Below are 12,169 nucleotides of genomic sequence, written 5' to 3'. Positions count from 1 at the left end.
TCCAGGTTAAAAGGGGAGACAAATAAATATACCTTGGGCTAAAAAGGGGATTTATTTTTTTAGGGGAAAAAAAAGAAAAATTTCATGGCTGAAAATCCCCCATTCATTTACATGGGGAAAAGTGAGCCAGAACCAGTATTCATATTCCACACAGAATAGGGATATTTAACATTCCACATAGAATAGGGATATTTAACATTCCACATAGAATAGGGATATTTAATATTCCACACAGAATAGGGATATTTAACATTCCACACAGAATAGGGATATTTAACATTCCACACAGAATAGGGATATTTAATATTCCACACAGAATAGGGATATTTAACATTCCACACAGAAAAGGGATATTTAACATTCCACACAGAATAGGGATATTTTACATTCCACAAAGAATAGGGATATTTAACATTCCACCCATAATAGGGATATTAAACATTCCACACATTATAGGGGCATTCAACATTCCTCATAGAATAGGGATATTTAACATTCCACACAGAATAGGGATATTTCATATTCCACACAGAATAGGGATATTTAACATTCCACACAGAATAGGGATATTTCATATTCCACACAGAATAGGGATATTTAACATTCCACACAGAATAGGGATATTTCATATTCCACACAGAATAGGGATATTTCATATTCCTCACAGAATAGGGATATTTAACATTCCACATAGAATAGGGATATTTAACATTCCACATAGAATAGGGATATTTAACATTCCACATAGAATAGGGATATTTAATATTCCACACAGAATAGGGATATTTAACTTTCCACACAGAATAGGGATATTTAACATTCCACACATAATAGGGATATTTAATATTCCACATATAATAAGGATTTTTAACATTCCACATTGAAGAGAGACATTTATAATTCCACAAAGAACAGTGATATTTAACATTCCACACAGAAAAGGGATATTCAACATTCCACACAGAATAGGGATATTTAATATTCCACACAGAATAGGGATATTTAACATTCCACACAGAATATGGATATTTAACATTCCACACAGAATAGGGATATTTAACATTCCACACAGAATAGGGAGATTTAAAATTCCACACAGAATAGGGATATTTAACATTCCACACAGAATTGGGATATTTAACATTCCACACAGAATAGGGATATTAAATACTCCACAGAGAAAAGGGATATTTAATATTCCACACAGAATTGGGATATTTAATATTCCAAACAGAATAGGGATATTTAACATTCCAAACAGAATAGGGATATTTAACATTCCACAAAGAATAGGGATATTTAATATTCCACACAGAATAGGGATATTTAATATTCCACACAGAATAGGGATATTTAACATTCCACACAGAATATGGATATTTAACATTCCACACAGAATAGGGATATTTAACATTCCACACAGAATAGGGAGATTTAAAATTCCACACAGAATAGGGATATTTAACATTCCAAACAGAATTGGGATATTTAACATTCCACACAGAATAGGGATATTAAATACTCCACACTGAAAAGGGATATTTAATATTCCACACAGAATTGGGATATTTAATATTCCACACAGAATAGGGATATTTAACATTCCACACAGAATATGGATATTTAACATTCCACACAGAATAGGGATATTTAACATTCCACAAAGAATAGGGATATTTAATATTCCACACAGAATAGGGATATTTAATATTCCACACAGAAGAGGGATATTTAACATTCCACATATAATAGGGATATTTAATATTCCATATATAATAGGGATTTTTAACATTCCACAGACAATAGGGAAATTTACAATTCCAGATAGAACAGGGATATTTAACATTCCACAAAGAACAGGGATATTTAACATTCCACACAGAATAGGGATAATTTACATTCCACACGGAATCGGGATATTTAACATTCCACACAGAAAAGGGATATTTAACATTCCACACAGAATAGGGATATTTAACATTCCACACAGAATTGGGATATTTAACATTCCACACAGAATAGGGGTATTTAACATTCCACACAGAATTGGGATATTTAACATTCCACACAGAATAGGGATATTTGATATTCCACACAGAATAGGGATATTTAACATTCCACACAGAATATGGATATTTAACATTCCACACAGAATAGGGATATTTAACATTCCACACAGAATAGGGAGATTTAAAATTCCACACAGAATAGGGATATTTAACATTCCACACAGAATTGGGATATTTAACATTCCACACAGAATAGGGATATTAAATACTCCACACAGAAAAGGGATATTTAATATTCCACATAGAATAGGGATATTTAATATTCCACACAGAATATGGATATTTAACTTTCCACACAGAATAGGGATATTTAACATTCCACATATAATAGGGATATTTAATATTCCACATATAATAGGGATTTTTAACATTCCACAGACAATAGGGAAATTTATAATTCCAGATAGAACAGGGATATTTAACATTCCACAAAGAACAGGGATATTTAACATTCCACACAGAATAGGGATAATTTACATTCCACACGGAATCGGGATATTTAACATTCCACACAGAAAAGGGATATTTAACATTCCACACAGAATAGGGATATTTAACATTCCACACAGAATTGGGATATTTAACATTCCTCATAGAATAGGGATATTTAACATTCCACACAGAATAGGGATATTTCATATTCCACACAGAATAGGGATATTTCATATTCCACACAGAATAGGGATATTTCATATTCCACACAGAATAGGGATATTTAACATTCCACACAGAATAGGGATATTTCATATTCCACACAGAATAGGGATATTTAATATTCCACACAGAATAGGGATATTTAACATTCCACATAGAATAGGGATATTTAACATTCCACATAGAATAGGGATATTTAATATTCCACACAGAATATGGATATTTAACTTTCCACACAGAATAGGGATATTTAACATTCCACACATAATAGGGATATTTAATATTCCACACATAATAGGGATATTTAACATTCCACACATAATAGGGATATTTAACATTCCACACATAATAGGGATATTTAATATTCCACATATAATAAGGATTTTTAACATTCCACATTGAAGAGAGACATTTATAATTCCACAAAGAACAGTGATATTTAACATTCCACACAGAAAAGGGATATTTAACATTCCACACAGAATAGGGATATTTAATATTCCACACAGAATAGGGATATTTAACATTCCACACAGAATATGGATATTTAACATTCCACACAGAATAGGGATATTTAACATTCCACACAGAATAGGGAGATTTAAAATTCCACACAGAATAGGGATATTTAACATTCCACACAGAATTGGGATATTTAACATTCCACACAGAATAGGGATATTAAATACTCCACACAGAAAAGGGATATTTAATATTCCACACAGAATTGGGATATTTAATATTCCAAACAGAATAGGGATATTTAACATTCCAAACAGAATAGGGATATTTAACATTCCACAAAGAATAGGGATATTTAATATTCCACACAGAATAGGGATATTTAATATTCCACACAGAATAGGAATATTTAACATTCCACACAGAATATGGATATTTAACATTCCACACAGAATAGGGATATTTAACATTCCACACAGAATAGGGAGATTTAAAATTCCACACAGAATAGGGATATTTAACATTCCACACAGAATTGGGATATTTAACATTCCACACAGAATAGGGATATTAAATACTCCACACTGAAAAGGGATATTTAATATTCCACACAGAATTGGGATATTTAACATTCCACAAAGAATAGGGATATTTAATATTCCACACAGAATAGGGATATTTAATATTCCACACAGAATAGGGATATTTAATATTCCACACAGAAGAGGGATATTTAACTTTCCATACAGAATAGGGATATTTAACATTCCACATATAATAGGGATATTTAATATTCCACATATAATAGGGATTTTTAACATTCCACAGACAATAGGGAAATTTATAATTCCAGATAGAACAGGGATATTTAACATTCCACAAAGAACAGGGATATTTAACATTCCACACAGAATAGGGATAATTTACATTCCACACGGAATCGGGATATTTAACATTCCACACAGAAAAGGGATATTTAACATTCCACACAGAATAGGGATATTTAACATTCCACACAGAATTGGGATATTTAACATTCCACACAGAATAGGGGTATTTAACATTCCACACAGAATTGGGATATTTAACATTCCACACAGAATAGGGATATTTGATATTCCACACAGAATAGGGATATTTAACATTCCACACAGAATATGGATATTTAACATTCCACACAGAATAGGGATATTTAACATTCCACACAGAATAGGGAGATTTAAAATTCCACACAGAATAGGGATATTTAACATTCCACACAGAATTGGGATATTTAACATTCCACACAGAATAGGGATATTAAATACTCCACACAGAAAAGGGATATTTAATATTCCACACAGAATTGGGATATTTAATATTCCACACAGAATAGGGATATTTAACATTCCAAACAGAATGGGGATATTTAACATTCCACAAAGAATAGGGATATTTAATATTCCACACAGAATAGGGATATTTAATATTCCACACATTATAGGGGCATTTAACATTCCTCATAGAATAGGGATATTTAACATTCCACACAGAATAGGGATATTCAATATTCCACACAGAATAGGGATATTTAACATTCCACACAGAATAGGGATATTTAACATTCCATACAGAATAGGGAAATTTAACATTCCTCATAGAATAGGGATATTTAATATTCCACATGTAATATGAGTAGGGAAAGAATACTGATTCTGGCTCACTTTTCCCCATGTAAATGAATGGGGGATTTTCAGCGATTCATATTTTTTTCCCTAAAAATAAATCCCCTTTTTATCCCAAGGTATATTTATTTGTCTCCCCTTTTAACCTGGAGGTTGAACCTCATTGAATTGAACACCTGGGGGTTGAACAGCTCACTCATTGAACCTATAAAGATTTGTTCATTCTCAAATTCCTTCAATAGTTTAATTTTCTTTGCACAATAATCCCCATCTAAAATATTGACAAACAAAACATTTGAATCTTTATATTTTTTAAGATACCCCATTTGTGCCATTACGAAATGATAAACTTCTCTTAATGCTCTTGTTTGACCACCTCCTGAGCCACAGGTTATTTTTGTTAAGCCCCGCCCACTTTTCTTTAAGCCCCGCCCACTTTTGTTAAGCCCCGCCCACTTTTCATGAGGTATTTTTTCTAAGCCACGCCCACTTTTCCTAAGCCCCGCCCACTTTTGCTAAGCTCCGCCCACTTTTCATAAGGTATTTTTTCTAAGCCACGCCCACTTTTCCTAAGCTCCGCCCACTCTTACATCATTTCCAGTTCATCTCTGACTCACAAAGAAATCACTAGAAAATTACAGGATGTTATGGTTTTGAAAAATTTCCCAATGAAGGCTTGCCTAGGCTTGCCCAGGGAATTTCCAAAGGAAACCACACCCACCAGTCTTTCTCTTTAAAAGCTTCAAACCCAGGCTCCATTTTAAACATTTGTTTTTGCTGGCAATGGTGTTCTGTGTGCTTGTCTCGAACTCTCTGTCTTCTATGGAACTAAACCTTCAAGTTGATGAACTGGATTCAAACCTCTTATCTATTGAGGTAAGATTTTTTATTTTCCTATTTTCAAACTTTGATTGAAGCATACTCATTTAATAATTAAATAACTTAATTAATACATTATTATTTTCTCTCACAGGAAATTGTATCTGAAATACAAAATGAAAATACTGCTTTTGCTACAACTTGGGGGAAATTGTTGGCTTGGTTGAAGACCTTATGAGCGACCAAGACCTTGAGTGGGATGACTTTGGTGTTCCTTGGAACTCTCTGTCTTGTATGGAACTAAACCTTCAAGTTGATGAACTGGATTCAAACCTCTTATCTATTGAGGTAAGATTTTTTATTTTCCTATTTTCAAACTTTGATTGAAGCATACTCATTTAATAATTAAATAACTTAATTAATACATTATTATTTTCTCTCACAGGAAATTGTGTCTGAAATACGAAATGAAAATACTGCTTTTGCTACAACTTGGGGCGAAATTGTTGGCTTGGTTGAAGACCTTATGAGCGACCAAGACCCACAGAACGAGTTCGTCCTTGATGACCCAACCAAAGAGTTATACCTTGGAGACCAGCAAAATCCTGAAAAAGAGTTTTACAGCAATAGTACTCATTGTGAGTTATCAAGACAATACCCACTGAACAAGTTATACCTTGATGAGCCAGAATACAAGTTTTACCTTGGAGACTCACAAATTTTGAAAAATCAAGAAATGAGTTCTGCCTTGATGGTTTAAATAACTACCTTGGAGACTCAGGAAAAGGGTTCTGCCAAGATGGTTCTAAATATGGGGCCTACCTTGGAGACTCACAAATTTTGAAAAAATCAGTAAATGAGTTCTGCCTTGATGGTTTAAATAACTACCTTGGAGACTCAGGAAAAGGGTTCTGCCAAGATGGTTCTAAATATGGGGCCTACCTTGGAGACTCACAAATTTTGAAAAAATCAGTAAATGAGTTCTGCCTTGATGGTTTAAATAACTACCTTGGAGACTCAGGAAAAGGGTTCTGCCAAGATGGTTCTAAATATGGGGCCTACCTTGGAGACTCACAAATTTTGAAAAATCAGTAAATGAGTTCTGCCTTGATGGTTTAAATAACTACCTTGGAGACTCAGGAAAAGGGTTCTGCCAAGATGGTTCTAAATATGGGTCCTACCTTGGAGACTCACAAATTTTGAAAAAATCAGTAAATGAGTTATCCTTAAGAGACTTTGTAAGTTGGTTTTACTTTGAATACTTGAAATGTGGGTTCTGGATTGATAACTCACAATGTGATACATATCTTGGAAACTCAACGGGAATGTGGTTATACCTTGAAGACTTGGAAAGTTGGGTTTATGTTGGACACTTGAAACTTTTTTGGGGGCTTTTATTTATTTATTTATTTATTTATTATTATTATTATTTTATTTATTTATATTTTGGAGACTTTTGGAGTTGCAATCACTCTTTGGGATCTAAACCTATCGATGTAGTTCTTTGTCGGATGGTGCTTGATGGGAGCAAGATCAAGAAAGTTCTGGGAAGAAAGTGCAGGCTTACTCCCCCTTTCTACGTCATCAAACCTGAAAGCCTTAAAAGACAGAATTGGAAGAAGAAAAAAAAAACGTAAAAATATATATATATATATATATATAGGTGGAAATCTCATTTTGAAAAAGACATTGTGTTGGGCGAGGATTGAGTTGGGGTTGAGATTTTGAATGTGAGGGTTGGGGTTGAGATTTTGAATGTGAGGGTTGGGACACACACACACATACACATCAACAAACAAAAGTTAAGCCTTGACTATTCAGTTGAGGATTCTGTGTTTGGGGTTCACAGATGTAAGAACGTCCACCCCTTGACACACATTATATACTGTTATACACCTCGGACTTGGCCCTCGAGTGTCCACAACGGTGTATAGTAGGAGGGAGTGAAGCGCCAACCTATTGCTCCCATTGCACACACACACACACACACAAACAAAAGTTAAGCCTTGACTATTCAGTTGAGGATTCTGTGTTTGGGGTTCACAGATGTAAGAACGTCCACCCCTTGACACACATTATATACTGTTATACACCTCGGACTTGGCCCTCGAGTGTCCACAAAGGTGTATTATCTGCTTAGTTTTGTCTTTTGTAATTCCTGTGAATAAAATGAACCTAAAATCTCTTCCCTTCCAAATCATATATTTTATAAGTCCAAGGAACTGTATCGATTACATCAACAATTTTAAAAAGTTCTTTCGTCCATCGTTCAGTAAAACCCTTTTCAAAATGAGATTTCCACCTATATATTCTTACGATATCACCAACTTTGAACTTAGGTTTTCTGACATTAATCTCTTTTTCATATTTTAATTTTGTAAATGTTTCTGATGGCTTCATATTCGTTGACGTGTGAATCGTGTCATTATACTTATCCACAATATCCTGAATAAAAGATGACCATTGTTGTGAACCGAGTTGTGTGAATTTTTTATATAGTCTCTCTTTTAAGGTACGATTAAAACGTTCAGCAACAACTGCCTTCCCTTCATTAAAGGTACTGTATAATGTAATACTGTTATTTTTTAGAAAATTCATAAATGTCTTGTTATAAAACTCTCTACCCTCATCAGTCCACAATTTCTTAGGTTTTCTCTTACTTTTATTAAATATCTGTTGAAAAGCTAACATAAGAGTATTACCTGTTTTGTTTTTTAAAGGGACAACCCATGCATATCTACTCCTCAAATCAATAACGGTTAAAGCATACTTGTACCCCTTATCATTATTGAGTTCAATCAAATCAGCAGACCAGATATAATCAACTTCCTTGGAATAAACTTTCCTTCTCTGAAACTTTGTGAATATTGGTTTATGTAATTCATCAGCTAATTGCTCTTCAGTCTTAATGGCATCATTAGAGCCTATAAGTTTTTTGAATTTCCAAGTCCAAGTTTCAATTTAGCACTAATCATCTTCTTCACGATGAACCTATCAACTTTTTCTCTCAAGGTTGGATTTTGTATCAGAGACAAATTATACAACATTTCTCTATCGGCTTCATGCTTTTCTTCCAACGTTGTGGTATTCCCATAATCAATATCGTGTCTCATGCACACTTCATCAACTCTATTGATTGGTTTACTCCAGGATTTAGGATTGTCTGCCTCATCTAATCTTTTATCCAAGTTTGTGCCTGGACCACAGAAAGAATAACCTGGAAGATGTAATTCCCCTGGTATTCCAGTAGTTGTAAATTTACTTCCTGATAAAAACTTTTGTATATCTCCTCCGAGTTTGTGTTTGGAGATAAATTGATTTTTTTTGAACCACACACCGAACATATACCTTTTTGTATAACCCTGTTATTTTTACTTTTAATATATGAAATATTTTTAGTATTAGTTTTCTTTTTACATTTGAGACAATAACTCATTTATTTATGAGAAAAATTCCTGCAGAGTGCAAAAACCTTTTTAGTTTCCAACATGCACATTTGAATCTTAATTTTTAAAACATAAAGAATCCTTAGAAATGCCTTCACTCTCTCCTCCATTTATTTAATAAAAAACTTGAATTAAAATGAATAGCTTGACGATGTTAATAGTCTTGAAGAAAATATTGCAAATAGACTTGTCAATTCTTTGTTTTCCTCCTCGGTGGGTTGAGTTATTTTCTGTAATACCACCAATCTTTTTTGAATCTCACTGGTTTCCATATTTTGATATTTATTCATTCTCTCTTTCCTCCTTCTCTCTCTTCTCCTTTTCCTCCTTCTCTTTCTTCTCCCTCTCTCTCTTCTCTCTTTCCTCCCTCTCTCTATTCTCTCTTTCCTCCTTCTCTCTCTTCTCCTTTTCCTCCTTCTCTTTCTTCTCCCTCTCCTCCTTCTCTCTGTTCTCCTTTTCCTCCTTCTCTTTCTTCTCCCTCTCCTCCTTCTCCTTTTCCTCCTCTTCCCTCTCTTCTTCAACTCCTTCCTCATCCCTTACTTTACTTGAATCGTTTACACCCCATGGAATATTATACATATATTCATCAGGATTTCTTGTTATTCCTGTATCCAAAATAATTTTTTTTACAACAGGAAACCAATAAAATTTCTTTTGAATTTCTAAAAGAGCCTTACCTTTTCTTAACCTTATAATTTTTTCATTATTTAACATTCTAATTAAATCTAAAGTTGTCGGTTTATCAACATCAGCATAATGCCAATCTTTTATTGAAAATACCTCATTCTTATGTTGTAGAACATATTTATTAAAATACCGAATACCCTTTTCTTGAAGGTATGCTTGGACACAGAAATGATAATTTTCTTGAAGCCTTCTTGCTGTCATTTATGTATTAGAAATATATGTTAGAATAATATTATGGCACGAAACACCTCCCCATCTTCCCATAGTTAAATCATTTTGTATTTCCTTACTTATTATATATAATCCTGTTTTTTCTGTTTTCATGAGATAAACAAGGGCAAAACCATTATTATATTTACCCTTATTAAATTCTTTTATTTGTTGTTTACTAATCGTGGCTCCACAAAACTCATTCTCGATACCAAGTGGATAATATTCTTCCTTACGAGACTGATTTAATTGTTCCAGGTCTTCGAGGTTAATTTTAAATGACCAATTATACCCTAAATCATTCATATCATACCCCCATTGTTCTATTCTCATACAAACGATACGCCCTTCTTTATAAAAATTTATTTTAATTCGAACTGTGAATTCTGTATGACCTGGAGATAATATCAACACTTCTGTATCTTTAGAATACACAGCCGTTTTATTTAAGTATATATATTGTGATAAATCGCTTAATCTCACCAAGTCATTCGCGTCAGTCGGGCTTGGATAATTTTTTAATTTATAAGCATTTTTCATGTTAATATTTTTGTTTATATTATATTTATGTCGTTCAGCCTGTGCCTTTGTGTAATAATTTGATAAATCAATATCCAGTTCTTGAGATACACCAAAGATAGAACCATCTTTACCAACATAAGTCATTTATATTAGATTAAAAATAATATCATAAAATTTTTTATTTTTGTTGAGTTGAAATAACACATATAGACATAATTGACCACAACACTTGGAATTTAATTCTTGGACTTGAAATGTTTGATAAACACCATTCTGTAAGAATTTTATGACTTCAACAGGTGGTGGAAGACCAAAACTATCAAAATAATATTTGTCTTGACTATTAAAAATACAAACCCAATGAGAACCGTTCCCATCATTATCTTCTAAGTTCATAATAATATTCTTTGTATGTTTCGGCACATTTGTTAATTCATCTCTCATACAAATAACCACATTATGAATTTTTAATTTCTTACAATATTTGGCAAGTTGTAAATTTGATGTTGTATTCTTTCCAAATTCTTTCAACCACTCATCAATGCTCATTTATTTATTAGAAAGATATAATCCATTACCTCTTTTCGTTAATTTTACACCTGCTTGTGCTATAGAAGAAAGCATATCTCCAACTAACAATCTCGCTTTATCAGGCAGACCTTCAAGTTTTTCAGCAAAATCTACAATTACACCACTTCCACTAATTTGTTTCTCCAACTCTTTGTTATGTCTTTCCAATTCTTTTTGAGCCTGGAGTTGAGCCTTCCTTTCGTTGGCAGTTTTGACCGCTGTTGAAATACCACCCGTCAATGCTCCAACCGCACTTAAACCAGCAAATAAAGGAATTAGAAATGGGAGAAATCCTCCACTCGTCTCTCTTATTGAATATTTTTTCAACATTGGTTTTGTCATTTTAATTTTAAGTGAGCCAGTGTCATTCAAGATTTTAACCTGTTCTCTTGTGAGCAAAACATCAATTCTTACTGCTCCTTTTCTCTGAATTGTATTAACGTTAATCGTACAAGGCTTTTGATTTTGAACACAAGATGATAGTTTATGAAGATTGATTTGATTAACATATACCCCAGTTGGTACTTTGCCACTCATTTATTTAACAAAAAATTATGTGAGACTAATCATCACACCATTATCTGTATTAATCTGCAATTCTGTTTCTTCCAAAAGCAAACAATATGTATCAACTTCTTCACTCTCTCCTCTTTCAATGTATAGGGAAGTATCCACTCGATTAGACTTTATAGTTTCTTTTTGAGCGCTCAGGTCAAACGTATAGATTGTATACAAACTTTTAAATGCTGTCATATCCAAAATAGGTTCTTTATTTCCATTACTTTCACACACCTTTTGGTAAGACTTGTATGCTTCAGCAAAATCATTTTTTTCCCAATTAATTTCCAATCTATCTCGTGGATAAAATGTTCCATCTAGAGAAACGCGAAGTTGTTTCACCTTAGCATTATCACTCAATGCATTATTCTTATCAGTCGCAGTATCACCATCTGGCTTTTTAAAAATCATCCACAGATATCGTGGCTTTCCTTCCAGAACACCCAAATTCCACGTGTAAGTAGTTTGATTGAGTTTAACGTGTTGACATCTTCTTTTGAGGTATGAT

General features: G+C 33.2%; 1 protein-coding gene across 11 annotated transcripts in view; it reads left to right on the top strand.

Annotated features, from left to right (window-relative positions):
- Window positions 1–12,169, top strand: part of LOC147029018 (nectin-3-like) — a 427,027-nt gene that overhangs the window by 286,968 nt on the left and 127,890 nt on the right. The gene's annotated exons all lie outside the window — the stretch shown is intronic.

Source organism: Eptatretus burgeri, chromosome 4, assembly GCF_056783735.1.
Source record: "Eptatretus burgeri isolate ZD-2024b chromosome 4, Ebu_testis_v1, whole genome shotgun sequence".
Taxonomy (NCBI): domain Eukaryota; kingdom Metazoa; phylum Chordata; class Myxini; order Myxiniformes; family Myxinidae; genus Eptatretus; species Eptatretus burgeri.
The sequence above is the reverse complement of the archived record's forward strand: the minus strand, read 5'-3'. Positions and strand labels throughout refer to the sequence as shown.